The following is a 14071-nucleotide window of genomic DNA, read 5'->3' on the forward strand; positions in this document are numbered from 1 at the left end:
TCAAAATAGTTGTCAAGTGAGTAAAAAAAACAAATTAGTTGCCTCTCCCCAGATTTTAGGTTCTATCTACACACGAACTGAGGAATAGATCTTATGTTATAACTTATTTTGGTAAAATAATTGGTCAGCGTAGCAAGAAAATGAGTTTCATTGAAGTTTTTCCTGCCAAAGATGGTAGGTTCCCTCATTTATAGACACTGTGTCATGAAGTTTACTTTAGGTTGTTTTGTTTTGTTTTTCTTCTGTGTCTCTGAAAAGACCTTTCATAGTACTGGGCTTATTTTGGCTTAGTGATTGTCAGCCTGACTTGATTACTCATGAAAGTCACCTGGAAAGCTTTAACAATACTGAGGCCAGGCCCCTCCCCACAGGTTATGTTGAATTGGACTGTGATGGGGCTAGAGAATTAGGATGTTTTTGAAGCAGCTGGACTTGTGAGTCATTGGTAGCCACACAAAAATAGTATTTATTACATGCAGTTGTTTGATTGAATTAAATTTTGTCTGAATTTCTGACTAGTTTTGATAAAGTGTTTCATCCGTGTGCACACAGACTCACTTGTCTACTATAAGAGGAAAGTACTGTGTGATGTGTTTTCATGGGCCCCTCACATTTCCGCACACGTTAGGAGCAGACACAGACTGCCCTTTGTTTTGACCATCTTTTCAAGGATGTTGGTGTCTCCTGGAACAAAGACTAGGCATATTTAGGGATCTTTACAAGGGATTTGCATTCCCTGAGCTCAGAGCTCCTATCCCATAATGCATGTGCATGGATCCATCTAAATCCATCCATGTCCTTCCCGTGGGACTCGAGGGCAAGGACAACTGATACCTTGTTGCTGACGCTGTTTGTTGGTGCACAAATAATAACGTTTTTGGCCAGGCGCAGTGGCTCACGCCTATAATCCCAACACTTTGGGAGGCCGAGGCAGGCAGATCACGAGATCAGGAGATCGAGACCATCCTGATTAACATGGTGAAACCCTGTGTCTACTAAAAAGTACAAAAAAATTGGCCGGGCATGGTGGCGGGCGCCTGTAGTCCCAGCTACTGGGGAGGCTGAGGCAGGAGAATGGCGTGAACCCAGGAGGCGGAGCTTGCAGAGAGCCGAGATTGCGCCACTGCACTCCAACCTGGATGACACAGCGAGACTCTATCTCAAAAAATAAAATAAAATAAAATAATAATAATAATAATAACGTTTCTTTGTCTCTGACCGGGGAGTCTTATTTCTTTTGGCAGCATCCATGACAGTGGCAGCCCAACTTGTTAGATTGTAAGTAGTATGAAATTTCAGACCCTTGACTGTTCTTGCCAGGAAGATGAGTGTTAAATTTGATTAATACTTTTGAAAATAAATGCAGAGAAACGATGTCTGGGAATAACTATTAAAAAGACATAAAATATGAGGATCTCTGGGGTGTCCCACCTGGTAGAGCTGTAAGGTCACAGGGTAAATGTATCTTCTGAAAAGCCACAGCTTGCTTGTGATGCCACATTACAGGAAGTCATCGCATTTTGCAAGTATTGTGCATTTACGTTTTCTCGCAGCTGAAGGAATAATCGCTGTCTGGAGGTATTAAAAAATAGATAATTTTCTCTAATACTATACCTTTACTTTTTACATTTCTTGTTATTGAACATCTACATGTCCAGGTGTGGTGGCTCACACCTGTAACCCCAGCAGTTTGAGAGGTCAAGGTGGGAGGATCACTTGAGCCCAAGAGTTCAAGACCAGCCTGGGCAACATAGTGAGACTCCACCACTATTTAAAAAAAAAAAAAAAAAAAAAACACTCGCCAGGCATGGTGGCATGCGCCTGTGGTCCCATCTACTCAGGAGTCTGAGGTGGGAGAATCACTGGGGCCTGGGAGGTTGAGGCTGCAGTGGGTATGATTGCACCACTGCACTACAGATTACAGACCGGGCAACAGAGTAAGATCTCATCTCCGAAAAAAAAAAAAATCTACAAAAATATGTATTTCTGTGGACTAGCTAAATATATTAGTGTTATTAGAGAAATTTCATGAGTTAAACCCACTATTTAAGTGCCATAACTAAAGGCCACATCACATCTCTACAGTGTAGTTTTAAACTAGACCATCCAGTTCTAATGAAGAGACAACTCGGTCAGTTCCGATGTGAGCCCAGACAAGACTTTATCCCCCCTATAAAGTAGATTACAGATATGCACACACATCAGCAAGGGGAGCATGAGAATAGTTCATTTGATACTCTTATATGCAACCCTGTATTGTATTCTGAACAAAATGAAAATAAGATGTGAGCCAAGCATGGTAGCTCATGCCTGTAATCCCAGCACTTCGGGTGGGCAAAACGGGAGAATCACTTGAGCTCAGGAGTTTGAGACCTGCCTGAGCAACATAGTGAGATCTTGTCTCTGAAAATATATATTCTTTTAAATGAAAAAAAAAATGAGATGAGATGTCAGGCCTTCAGCATATAATAATAATAATGTTTTTTAGAGCATCTATTCTACACCAGACATTACAACTAAACGCCATAGAAGGCACTATTATAATTTCCAATGTACATATGGTAGGACTGAAGCTTAGAAAGTTTAGCTTATTCATTTGGGAGGCCGAGACGGGCGGATCACGAGGTCAGGAGATCGAGACCATCCTGGCTAACATGGTGAAACCCCGTCTCTACTAAAAATACAAAAAATTAGCCAGACGTGGTGGCGGGCGCCTGTAGTCCCAGCTACTCGGGAGGCTGAGGCAGGAGAATGGTGTGAACCCAGGGGCGGAGCTTGCAGTGAGCCGAGATCGAGCCACTGCACTCCAGCCTGGGCGACTGAGTGAGACTCCGTCTCAAAAAAAAAAAAAAAAAAAAGAGGAATACAATGTCTCAGAAAGGCAGCCCGAGTCAGAAGGAAAAGGATTTCCAGTCAGGAAGGCTTTGGAGCAGAGGATTAAGCCCCATAAACTGCTTGTGTAAAGAGGGTTAAATGTGGAAATAATGTGCTTTGCTTTTTTTTTTTCCTTCTAAAACTCTTTCCCCTATTTGTTCAAATGCATCCATTGGCAAAGTAGGAAAGAGAAAGAATTAATGGGTGTTTGTAAGGAAACCACTGAGATGAGCAGGAGCACAGAGCAACAGCTCTGCTGCCCTGACTTTTTAAGAAATCTCAGCCAGGTATGGTGGCTCCTGTCTGTAATCACATCACTCTGGGAAGCTGAAGTGGGAGGATTACTTGAGCCTAGGAGTTCGAGACCAACCTGGGCAGCATGATGAGACCCCCATCTCTATAAAAAAATTAAAAATTAGGCCGGGCGCGGTGGCTCAAGCCTGTAATCCCAGCACTTTGGGAGGCCGAGACGGGCGGATCACGAGGTCAGGAGATTGAGACCATCCTGGCTAACACGGTGAAACCCCGTCTCTACTAAAAAATACAAAAAAAAAAAACTAGCCGGGCGAGGTGGCGGGCGCCTGTAGTCCCAGCTACTCGGGAGGCTGAGGCAGGAGAATGGTCTAAACCCGGGAGGCGGAGCTTGCAGTGAGCTGAGATCCGGCCACTGCACCCCAGCCTGGGCGACAGAGCAAGACTCTGTCTCAAAAAAAAAAAAAAAAAAAAATTAAAAATTAGCCAGGCATAGTGGTTTACAGCCGTAGTCTCAGCTACTGAAGAGGTTGAGGCCAGGAAGATCCCTTGAGCCCAGGAGTTCAAGGTTACAGTGAGCTATGATGGTACCACTGCACTCCAGCCTGGATGACAGACTGAGACCAATGTACTATTTATAAAGAATCGCCGATTCAACCTGCAAGAATTTTGCATGACAAAGATACTAGTGTTAAGTGAAAATCACATTTTATATGCCATCATCTTTTCTGTCTTACATTATATTTTTGTAGACTTTGTTAGAAACATGGTGTTGGGAAAGGAGAAAAGTTTGACAATGAGCTTTGACTATCTTAATGACAGCAATATCCCTGTGTATTCTAGTGGAGATATTATCTCAAGAAGGGTGAAATTAGAAGTTACTAGCTGGGCACAGTAGATCATGCCTGTAATCCCAGCACTTTGGGAGGCCAAGGCAGGTGGATCATGAGGTCAAGAGATCGAGACCATCCTGGTCAACATGGTGAAATCCCATCTCTATTAAAAAATAAAAATTAACTGGGCATAGTGGTGCATGCCTGTAGTCCCAGCTGCTTGAAAGGCTGAGGCAGGAGAACCACTCGCAGTGAGCCCAGATAGTGCCACTGCATTACAGCCTGGTGACCAAGAAAGACTCCATTAAAAGAAGAAGAAAGAAGGAAGAAGGAAGAAGAAGAAGAGGAGGAGGAGGAGGAGGAGGAGGAAGAGGAAGAAGAAGAAGAAGAAGAAGAAGAAGAAGAAGAAGAAGAAGAAGAAGAAGAAGAAGGAGGAGGAGGAGGAGGAGGAGGAGGAGGAGGAGGAGGAGGAGGAGGAGAAGAAATTGGCAAAATCAGAGTAAAATCTCTTAAAAATTCATGCAAGAGGACACTTGGAAATACACTTGGCTGAATCTAGAAACACTGGCACCAATATTGCCTGTACACGGAATTACATGGAAGAAGTAGAATATTTCAACCATAAAGATATCTTAGTTGGACACAAAAGAGAGGACAATAATTCCAAAGAAGGTTTCAACACTATTCATTCAGGAAGGCATGAATATGCATTCAGCTTTGAGCTTCCACAGACACCACTTGCTACCTCATTCAAAGGCAGTCGTGGTGTGTGCACTCTTGTGTGAAAGCTGAATCTCACAGGCCTTGGCTACTAACAGTCACCTCAAAGAAGGAATTTACAGTCTCTGAGTATATAAATATGAACACTCCTTCATCACTGTCACCTCAAGCAGGCACAGAAGAAAAGACGCTAGGTTGCTGGTTTTCTACCTGAGGCTCAATATCCGTAAGTGCCAAAATTGAAAGGAAGGGCTATACCACGGGTGAATCAACTCAAATATTTGCTGAGACTGAGAACTGCTCATCCCAAATGCTGGTGCCAAAGTCAGCCATTACCAAACACAGACCTTCCATGAAGGAATTAAAACAGTGCGTGGCTAACTTGCATGAGGAATCCTTGTCATCTGGAAAGAGAGACGCGGAATGGCAACTTGTTGAAAATTCCCCCAGTTTCTCCCTCTCTTCTCCACTGTGGTATGATCTGTGTGGAATATTCGCTAATGGAATATGTGGATATTCCTGGAGCTATGGACTTATTTATTAATTTGCCACTGGCCATCAGCACCATTCCTCTCCATCTATTGGGTACCAGAGCCTCAAATGTAAGCAGGCAGCGTAGCATGCATATAAACTGGCTCAGTTTATCCACTCCTGAAAGACCCGAAGCACTACCCAGCTATGCAGAAGTGGTAACAGAGGAACAAAGGCAGAACAATCTCGCACCATGAATGCCTGTGATGACTTCGGGAGAGTGCTCCAAGGACCACTGTTTGCATATATCCAGGAGTTTCAGTTCTTACCTTCACTTCTTTATTCGGAGATGGATCCAAATCCTGAGCAGTCAGCAGATGATAGACCATCGTGCCCCTCTCGTTGAAGGAGCACTTGGTTGAATCAGGTCCATGTGGGTTCCAATCTGTATCTCTTCTGGCTGAGGACAGAGAATTATCCTGGAGACACGTTTTCAGAGGAATTGGAATTGCTTTTGCCCAGAAAAATGGCAAATATGTGAAACAACCAGTGATCATCCTTTAGAAGCCTGCAGCCAACATTCTGGGGTTGCCCCAATGTGCTTGAAGAGCTGAGCTTTTCTCCTTTTAAAATGCAAAAAAAAAAAAAAAAAGCTGTAGTAACATTGAACTGCACAATGTAAGCATTGAGCATGTACAAATTTTAAAATCAAAAGAAGAAAATCATGCCTCATTACAATGCGGTGCCTTGTACATGCTCAATGCTTACATTGCTCAATGCCTCCCTACCCCAGTCTTTAGTATTCAATACAAGCCGTCTAGATTTAAAATCCACACAAGCCACACAAAAAGGCAAGAAACAACTCATTCCCAAGTGCCCAAGCAATCATCAAAACCACACTCCACCACTCAGCTCTGACACAAGTGTTTGTTAGAATTTTCTGATAGAAAATTTAAAAACAACTGTAATTAATATGGTAAAAGCGCTAATGAAGAAACTGGCACCATGCAAAATCAGATGAGTAATTTCAGCAGAGATATGGAAACTATAATATGAATAAAATGGAAATGCTAGAAATAAAAACTTTAGTAACAGAAATAAAAAATTCCTTTGATAGACTCATCAATAGACTTCATGTATCCAAGGAAAGAATCTTGCACTTAAGAAGGGAATCAATAGAAATTGCCCAAACTGAAATATAAGAATGGGGAAAAATAGAACAGAGCATTCAAGAACCAAGGATATCTATTCTATATTATTAAACAATCTAGTACAGATAAAATTGGAATCTGAAAGACATATGTGAAGAAGTAATGGGCAAGAATATTCCAGAAGTTAGCAATAGACTACAAACCACAAATGCAAGAAAATTGGAGAACATCAAACAACGAAAATAAAACAAAACAACTTGGGTATATAATTGTCAAGCTATTAAAAACAAAAGGCTTCTTTTCCAGATTTCTATACTTTTTCAAGGAATTAAAGGAAAGCCTTCTGAAGAAACCATAAAAGCCATTACTTTCTTTTGCAAAGGACAAAACTTAAACAAAGACCTAACTTAAACATGAAGATAAATTGACCAGCTCATATAAATGAAAAGTAAAAAGATATATTTTCTAATCCAGAGTATTTCTGGATTCAGGAATTAAATAGTATCATCAGGATTGAGTGATTCTGTCCCTAACATCTGCCTTTCTCTCTACTGGGGCTCAGAAACCCATACACCAAAATACAGGGCTTTGACATGATGAACTCCAGAAGAAGTTTCAAGGTCTCTGACCTTCCCTCCTCTCCTTTCTCTCCCCAAGCACAAGATAAAGTTGTTCTCTGAAGTTTCTTTGTAAGCCTAAAGTATGGAACTAACATAGAAGAAAACAATTATCTCTGGTCTTCTCCCTGAGTTTTCCTTAACTGAAATCATATTGAAGGAAGAAAAATTGAAGTCTGCCAACCCATCTGGACAGACTTTTGTCACAAACCATTGTCTTCTCTGTGGGCCAAAAAAACTTGCTCTGAGATCACTGTATGTTCTTCAAACCCATTGAGTCTCCCCAAAAATTATTTACTACACCTCTAAAATCATTCATACTTCCCTACTTCTCTTTCCCTTAATAAGAGTAAATAATCACCTGTATCCCAATTTGCGGTGGAGTAATCATTCTGTGATTCTCTCATATACCCTAGTAAATGTATATGCCATTTATCTCACTAATCTGCCTTTTGCTAGTTGATTTTTCAGTGAATCTACTGAAGGCAAAGAGTTAAGTTTTCCCTTGGCCCCTAACTCTATTGGCCAATAGAGTGTGACACTGAAGGATCTGATACAGAATCAAAAACCAATGGTTACATCATGTCATAGATCCTCCACTTTGATCAATATAGCTTTAAATTCTCTGGGAGTGATTCTTAACTAATGATGCTCATCACATGGGAACAATTTCTGAAAACAGATTCCAAGATCATATGAATACAAAAATAGTGCTTCAAGGTGCACATTCCCAAAATCTCTTCATGGAATTCTGATGTCTTCCCTTTTTGTAAACTAGGTTTTTTGAACCCTGTTTACCTCTTAATGTCTATCTAAGAGAAGACAAGATAAAGACCTTCGAAATAATGCTTAAGATTTGCATAATCGGCCGGGCACGGTGGCTCACGCCTGTAATCCCAGCACTTTGGGAGGCCAACGAGGTCAGGAGATCGAGACCATCCTGGCTAACAGGGTGAAGCCCCCACCTCTACTAAAAATACAAAAACAAAACAATTAGCTGGGTGTGGTGGCAGGGGCCTGTAGTCCCAGTTACTCAGGAGGCTGAGGCAGGAGAATGGCGTGAACCCGGAAGGCAGAGCTTGCAGTTGGCCAAGATCGCGCCACTGTGCTCCAGCCTGGGCAACAGAGCAAGACTCCGTCAAAAAAAAAAAAAAATTTTTGCATAATCATAATCCCATGTTAATCATTGTCTAGCTCTGCAGACTCTATTAACAGTTTCCGGAAAAGCAACCTGTTCTGGATATTATTACATGTTTAAATTAAATGAGCTCTCTTCTTTTAAAAGAAACAGAACCAAGAACCAATGGCTTTCAGAGAATGATGAACTCTCCAACGATAGCCCCTGCCAAAAGTAATGTGACATGAGAGTCTAGAAACTATTTTCTACACTGAAATAAAATGCGCATTACACTGGCGGTAAACTATTTCTAGATGCATGAAAGCATCCGCATAGCACAAATGCTTAGGCAGGTATCTCCTGGAGAAGAGCATCCCCAGATGAACGTACTTCCTCTGTAATGGGTGATGGGCAGGAGAACGGAAACACCTGAGCACCGGACTGGAGGTAAAAAGTCCTATGTGGGACCGATTAGATTTGGAATCCTGTAAGTTGTGAGTCATTTATGAATCTCAGATTACCATATGTAAAATGAAGGGTTTTTCATGAATGGCTGCAATCTAGAGTTTCTATTCACAACTGTTCTTAAATGTGCTGATTCTAATTGGGGATAGAAAGATGAGCTCTTTACTTCCTCCCCAGTCCCCTGATTTTTGCTAGTCTGTTGCTTTTCTCTGTACTAATTTCCTCTTCTACAGTTTTTATAACAACAATGTTAAAAAGGCTAACTGGCTGGAGAAGTATGGCAGATAGAGTGAATTCCAATGGAAAGAGCCAATAAGAAGACGCTTTACAGAGGAGGTGACTGATGAGCACAAGGACCTTGGGAGCTCTAAACATGGCGGAAGTTTAGGTTGTAAGAAGGAAGGTTTAGCAAAGGGAAGATTTCAAGGACTTTGTGGTCTGTGTTAAGGCACAGGGATAAAATGGAAATCATTACACTCCCTCTGCCTCTCCCGGTTCATGTGTCCAAAAATGACCAACTCAAGCTCCATTGTCTCTTGCCTGATGCCTTCCTTGGTCACTTGCTGGATACACTCTCCTGAAACAGTGACTTTGTCATTCTTTCATTTTTAAAAAGCATATTCCTAATGTAGAGAGTCTGGAGAGGAGCAATGGTAAAGGCAAGAAAACGAGTTTGCAAATTGTTGTAAATGATTCATAAAATAGATATTGATGTTGTTAATTAAGGCAGTAGCCTGGGATAAAGAGGAGCCCATGGGTTTAAGAGATGTTAAGAAGGTAGAGTAAGCAGTACTTTCTTTCTTTTTTCTTTTTCTTTTTTTTTTTTTTTTCCGAGACCAAGTCTTAGTCTATTGCCCAGGCTGGAGTGCAATGGCACGATCTTGGCTCACTGCAACCTCTTCAAGCAATTCTCCTGCCTCAGCCTCCCGAGCTTACAGGTGCCTGACACCACGTCCAGCTAATTTTTGCATTTTTAGTAGAGACAGGGTTTCACCATCTTAGCCATGCTGGTCTCGAACTCCTGACCTCGTGATCCGCCCACCTCGGCCTCCCAAAGTGCTGGGATTACAGGCGTGAGCCACCGCGCCCGGCCAGTACTTTCTTATTAACTGAATATTGAGGTAGAGGATGAGTGGCATGAGAGATAGTGAAAAAAAGCCCAGGGTAATTCCAGGTCTGACTTACGTAACTGAAGGGACATAACGCCATTTATTAAAACAAGGGTGTCTGCAAATTATTTGATTGAGGAAACAGAGAAAATGAGTTTAATTTTGCATATATGTTTTTGAGATGTTTGTCTCTGGTGCTTAACTATTTGTATAGCATTTGCTTAGGAGATAGAGCTGGTCAGAGATTGGGGGTTATCACCAACTGAGACCAATGAGTAGTTTAGATCCTCACTATTCAAAGTGTAGTGTATGGCCCAGCAGCATGGACATCATTTGAAAGTTTGTTTGAAATGCATAATTTCATCCTTCATCCCAGACCTATTGAATAAGAATCTGCATTTTAAGATTTCCAGGTAATTTATATGTACATTAAAATTGGAAAGCACTTGTTTACATTATTCAGAGGAATGCATTGGGAAAAATAAGCTCAAGGATGGAACATGAGAGACACCAGCATTCAAGAAGCAGGCAGGAAGAATGGTTAGCAATGGAGACTAAGGAGGCACATTTAGAGACCTTAGAAGAGGGTGTGGAAAAACGGTATCACAGAAGCCAGAGAAAGACAGGGTTACAAGATGAAAGGTGTAAACAAGATGTTAACCCCTGAAAATTCCAGTCAGATGAGCTCAGATCTGACTACTGAGGAATTGATGGCTTCAATGTTTATAATAGTGCATAGACCCAAGGAAGTGGGTGGAGGCCTGACAAGGAAGTGATGGAAAACTTTCTTGGAGAAGTTTGGCCTTGAAGAGGTAATGGCCATGGCTGAGGGAGAGAGTGGGTGGGTAGAAAGCAAGGTCTGAAATGTAGAATTGTTTTTTCTCTTCATAGGAAAAAAATTGTGATCATGTTTATAAATTGAAAAGATTAAAAATACATGAAAGGGAAGACTGATGTTAATAATTGGACAGCATCTTGACTATGACTGAGAAAACAATGTGAGGATGGACTGACATTGAGCAGAAGGGTCCTTCCCTTGGACAAGAACATGAGCGCGATCGCATGCAAATATGGGTAATGTCTTGATGTGGTTAGTTGGTTGTTTTAGAGCATGACAATGGAGAGACTTTCTGGATTTTCTTTGTGAATGAAAGGCAAGATCTTCTGCGGGGTGGTGAAGATATGGTAGAGCCCTGGGAGAAATGGAAGAGGATGCTGACAGGTCTGCAAAACTGCTCTTAGAAGTGGCTGTAAATCATGAGCACCAACCTCACTCAGTGGGTGAATACCGCGCCCGCCGGCTGTTTTTTTTTTTTTTTTTTTAATTATGTTTACAAGATGTTCAATGTTACATCAAAAAAGTGAAAATAGCCTAAATATCCAAGAGTAAGAAAATTTTAACACCCAACATGAAGTGATAAGCTTCTGTTGTTATTAAATGTAATAAATATGAGCATTTGTCAAACATGGACATGACATATATATAGAAAAAGCAAGATATAAATCTATATGTGCAATAATATTGGACATGGGTAGCATACATCTAAACATAGATAGAGAACCAAGTACTACAATATGGATGGGGAATGCAACCTTCCTTTCTCAATTTCAGATGCCTGAGGAGAGAACGCCCCCAGAGGATCACGGCGTCTGAAGAGATTACTCTGGCATTCTACCAGGACCGTCGCTCCATTTTCTTCTCTTCTTTATTTTGGTCTGAAAAGCTCTTTTCCTACCTATTTTATTTTTCCTCTGTATAGTACCAAACGTATCTTCTTATTTCTGTTGAATTTTACACAGGATTTTATTTTAGGATGTATTTTCAATCTCAGTTTCTTGTTTTCCCAGCTCAACATGTTTTGTTTTTTTAAATTCATTTTACTTGTTTTTTGTAACACTGATTTTGAATCACTACTGAGGATGTCATAGTAATAGCATGTTTTTTGTTTGTTTGTTTGTTTGTTTTTGAGACCAGAATCTCACTCTGTCGCCCAGGCTGGAATGTAGTGGCGTGATCTTGGCTCACTGCAAGCTCTGCCTTCTGGGTTGACGCCATTCTCCTGCCTCAGCCTCCCGAGTAGCTGGGACTACAGGCACCCACCACCACACCCGGCTAATTATTTGTATTTGTAGTAGAGATGGGGTTTCATCGTGTTAGCCCAGGATGGTCTGGATCTCCTGACCTCATGATCTGCCTGCCTCAGCCTCCCAAAGTGCTGGGATTATAGGCGTGAGCCACTTCTCCTGTCCCATAGTATGTTTTATAATTGTTCTGAAATCAAGTAATAAGGTACCTTTTTTTAATGAAGGTGAGATAAGTTTCTGGCAAATATAGAACTTGAGAATTAATGAAGTGTATACTTCTCATTTTCTACTCTAACCTTTTGAATTTAATACAATTTTAACATGGAATATTTCCATGAAATTACAAGAGAACTTTGATGTTTGTTTCTGCATTCTGGGCTCCCAGAAACATGGTGTAGTGTGGTCTGACCTGCAAATCTTTGGAAATTTATAAAGGGTTTCATTGTCTGATCTTAACCAAACCCCAATCCTTAATAACATAGCCCAGTAAATGTATATGGTTTTTTTCCTCTATTAAATGAATTACAATTCTCTGCTAGCTACCAGCACAAGGAAAATTAAACAGAAAACCTTTCTTCCCTTATAGTCCCTGAATTCTACCAGTGTGGAAGAGTGAGAAGAACCCAAGCTTTGGAGTTTTACAGCTGCAGGATCAGAAACTATAGCCTGTTTCACTACCCAAAATTAGGCAAGTTTTCTGGGGTCATCTAGCCTCTATGACCTCATCTGTAACAAGAGGCTTCACTGTGGGTTAAGTGAGATAATGGGTAGAAATGGAACGGTCTGGGTCAGGCGTAGTGGCTCATGCCTATAATCCCAGCACTTTGGGACGCCAAGGTGGGCAGATCGCCTGAGGTCGGGAGTTTGAGACCAGCCTGACCAACATGGAGAAACCCCATCTATACTAAAAATAGAAAATTAGCCGGGCGTGGTGGTGCTTATCTGTAATCCCAGCTACCTGGGAGGCTGAGGCAGGAGAATTGCTTGAACCTGGTAGGTGGAGGCTGCGGTGAGCTGAGATCGTGCCATTCGACTCCAGCCTGGGCAACAGGAGTGAAACTCTATCAAAAAAAAAAGAAAGAAAGAAATGGAATAGCGTGGTAGGGTGATTCCCAAACTGCTGCACATTACAATGATGTGGGAAGCTTTTAGAAACCCAGCTTCCAGATTCCACGCAACATCCATGAAGTCAAAATATTAGGCATGGGAATCAGGCATCAACATTTTTTAAAGATCCAAGATGATTCCATTGAGCAGCAAAATTTGGAAACCAGTGCCTAGCACAAAGCAGGTACTCCACAAAAGTCAACTTTCTTTATCTTTCAATTTGCCAGCTTTCAGGTAACACTTCCTTATTTAAAATTCTGCAGCAGAGTGGCACAGCATACGTAAATGCTACACTGACATCTTGCCACATGTCGTACTTTACTGCAGTGGAAAATAATGAGGAGCTCTCCAATACCCATTATTAAAGTGTCACACAAGTGTTTCATCCTATCCAGTCACATTTTTCAGTGGCTTCCAATTCACACTTTCGTAAATGAGGCTGTTTCCTCTTCCTATAACTTAGATGACATAGAAACAGACATGCCCTCAAGTATCATATTAGCTTTTTTTCAGAACTTCTTTAGTTTTCTAGTGAGGCATCTGTGCCTCCTAGAAAAGCACTTTAGAGCCTGCTATATAGAAAAGTAAATTTTCTTACAACTGGTCTGAAGCATATGTATTATTCTTTTAGGTCTGATGTATCAAATGCCCATGGCCCTGATACATCAGGTATCAGGTATGCCTGTGTTTCTTTAATCTACAACGATCATTTTATATGATGTGCTGGCACCTTGCCCAGCACACTCCTTTACCTATAGCAGGTTTAGCAGGCTGGGTAATTGCCCCTTTTAAAGTTATCTGCACTCAACACTGCCCTGTCTGATAAATGCAATTAGAAGCAAATCCTTGGGCGTGTCACCCCAGACTTTTTATTAAGCTCATATGGCACTCTCATTGCCACTATTTCTCACCAGGTTGCTCATTAGCCAAAGGTTTGGATCATTCATATCAGACAGTGACTTTCCAACCCATCAGACTCCCTTGTTCACCTTATATATAAACCACACAGAGAAGAAACTGGGGTTTTGTATGCCTGAAAGCGGACAGTGGCCATAACAAAAGCAATAAACAGAAATCCTAGAGATAGTGATGACAGAAGAAATGTGTTTGCAAACAGGTGAGAGGGAGCAGTTTGTGTTGGCACTGAAAGCAGCCAGAGGAAGACTCGGAGTGAGACAGAAGTTGACCCATGCAACGAACCTTCACCACTGACCAGTCAAAGAAAAGGACTGAGGAGAGTCTCAATAATGTTAGAGGTTTATTTTGACAA

At 41.4% G+C, this 14071-nt stretch overlaps 1 pseudogene; it reads left to right on the forward strand.

Annotated features, from left to right (window-relative positions):
* The first annotated feature begins 3892 nt into the window (after positions 1-3892).
* Positions 3893-5556, forward strand: LOC100423119 (arrestin domain-containing protein 3-like; annotated as a pseudogene).
* Positions 5557-14071: the final 8515 nt, after the last annotated feature.

The sequence above is a fragment of the Macaca mulatta genome, chromosome 15 (genome assembly GCF_049350105.2).
Source record: "Macaca mulatta isolate MMU2019108-1 chromosome 15, T2T-MMU8v2.0, whole genome shotgun sequence".
Lineage (NCBI taxonomy): Eukaryota > Metazoa > Chordata > Mammalia > Primates > Cercopithecidae > Macaca > Macaca mulatta.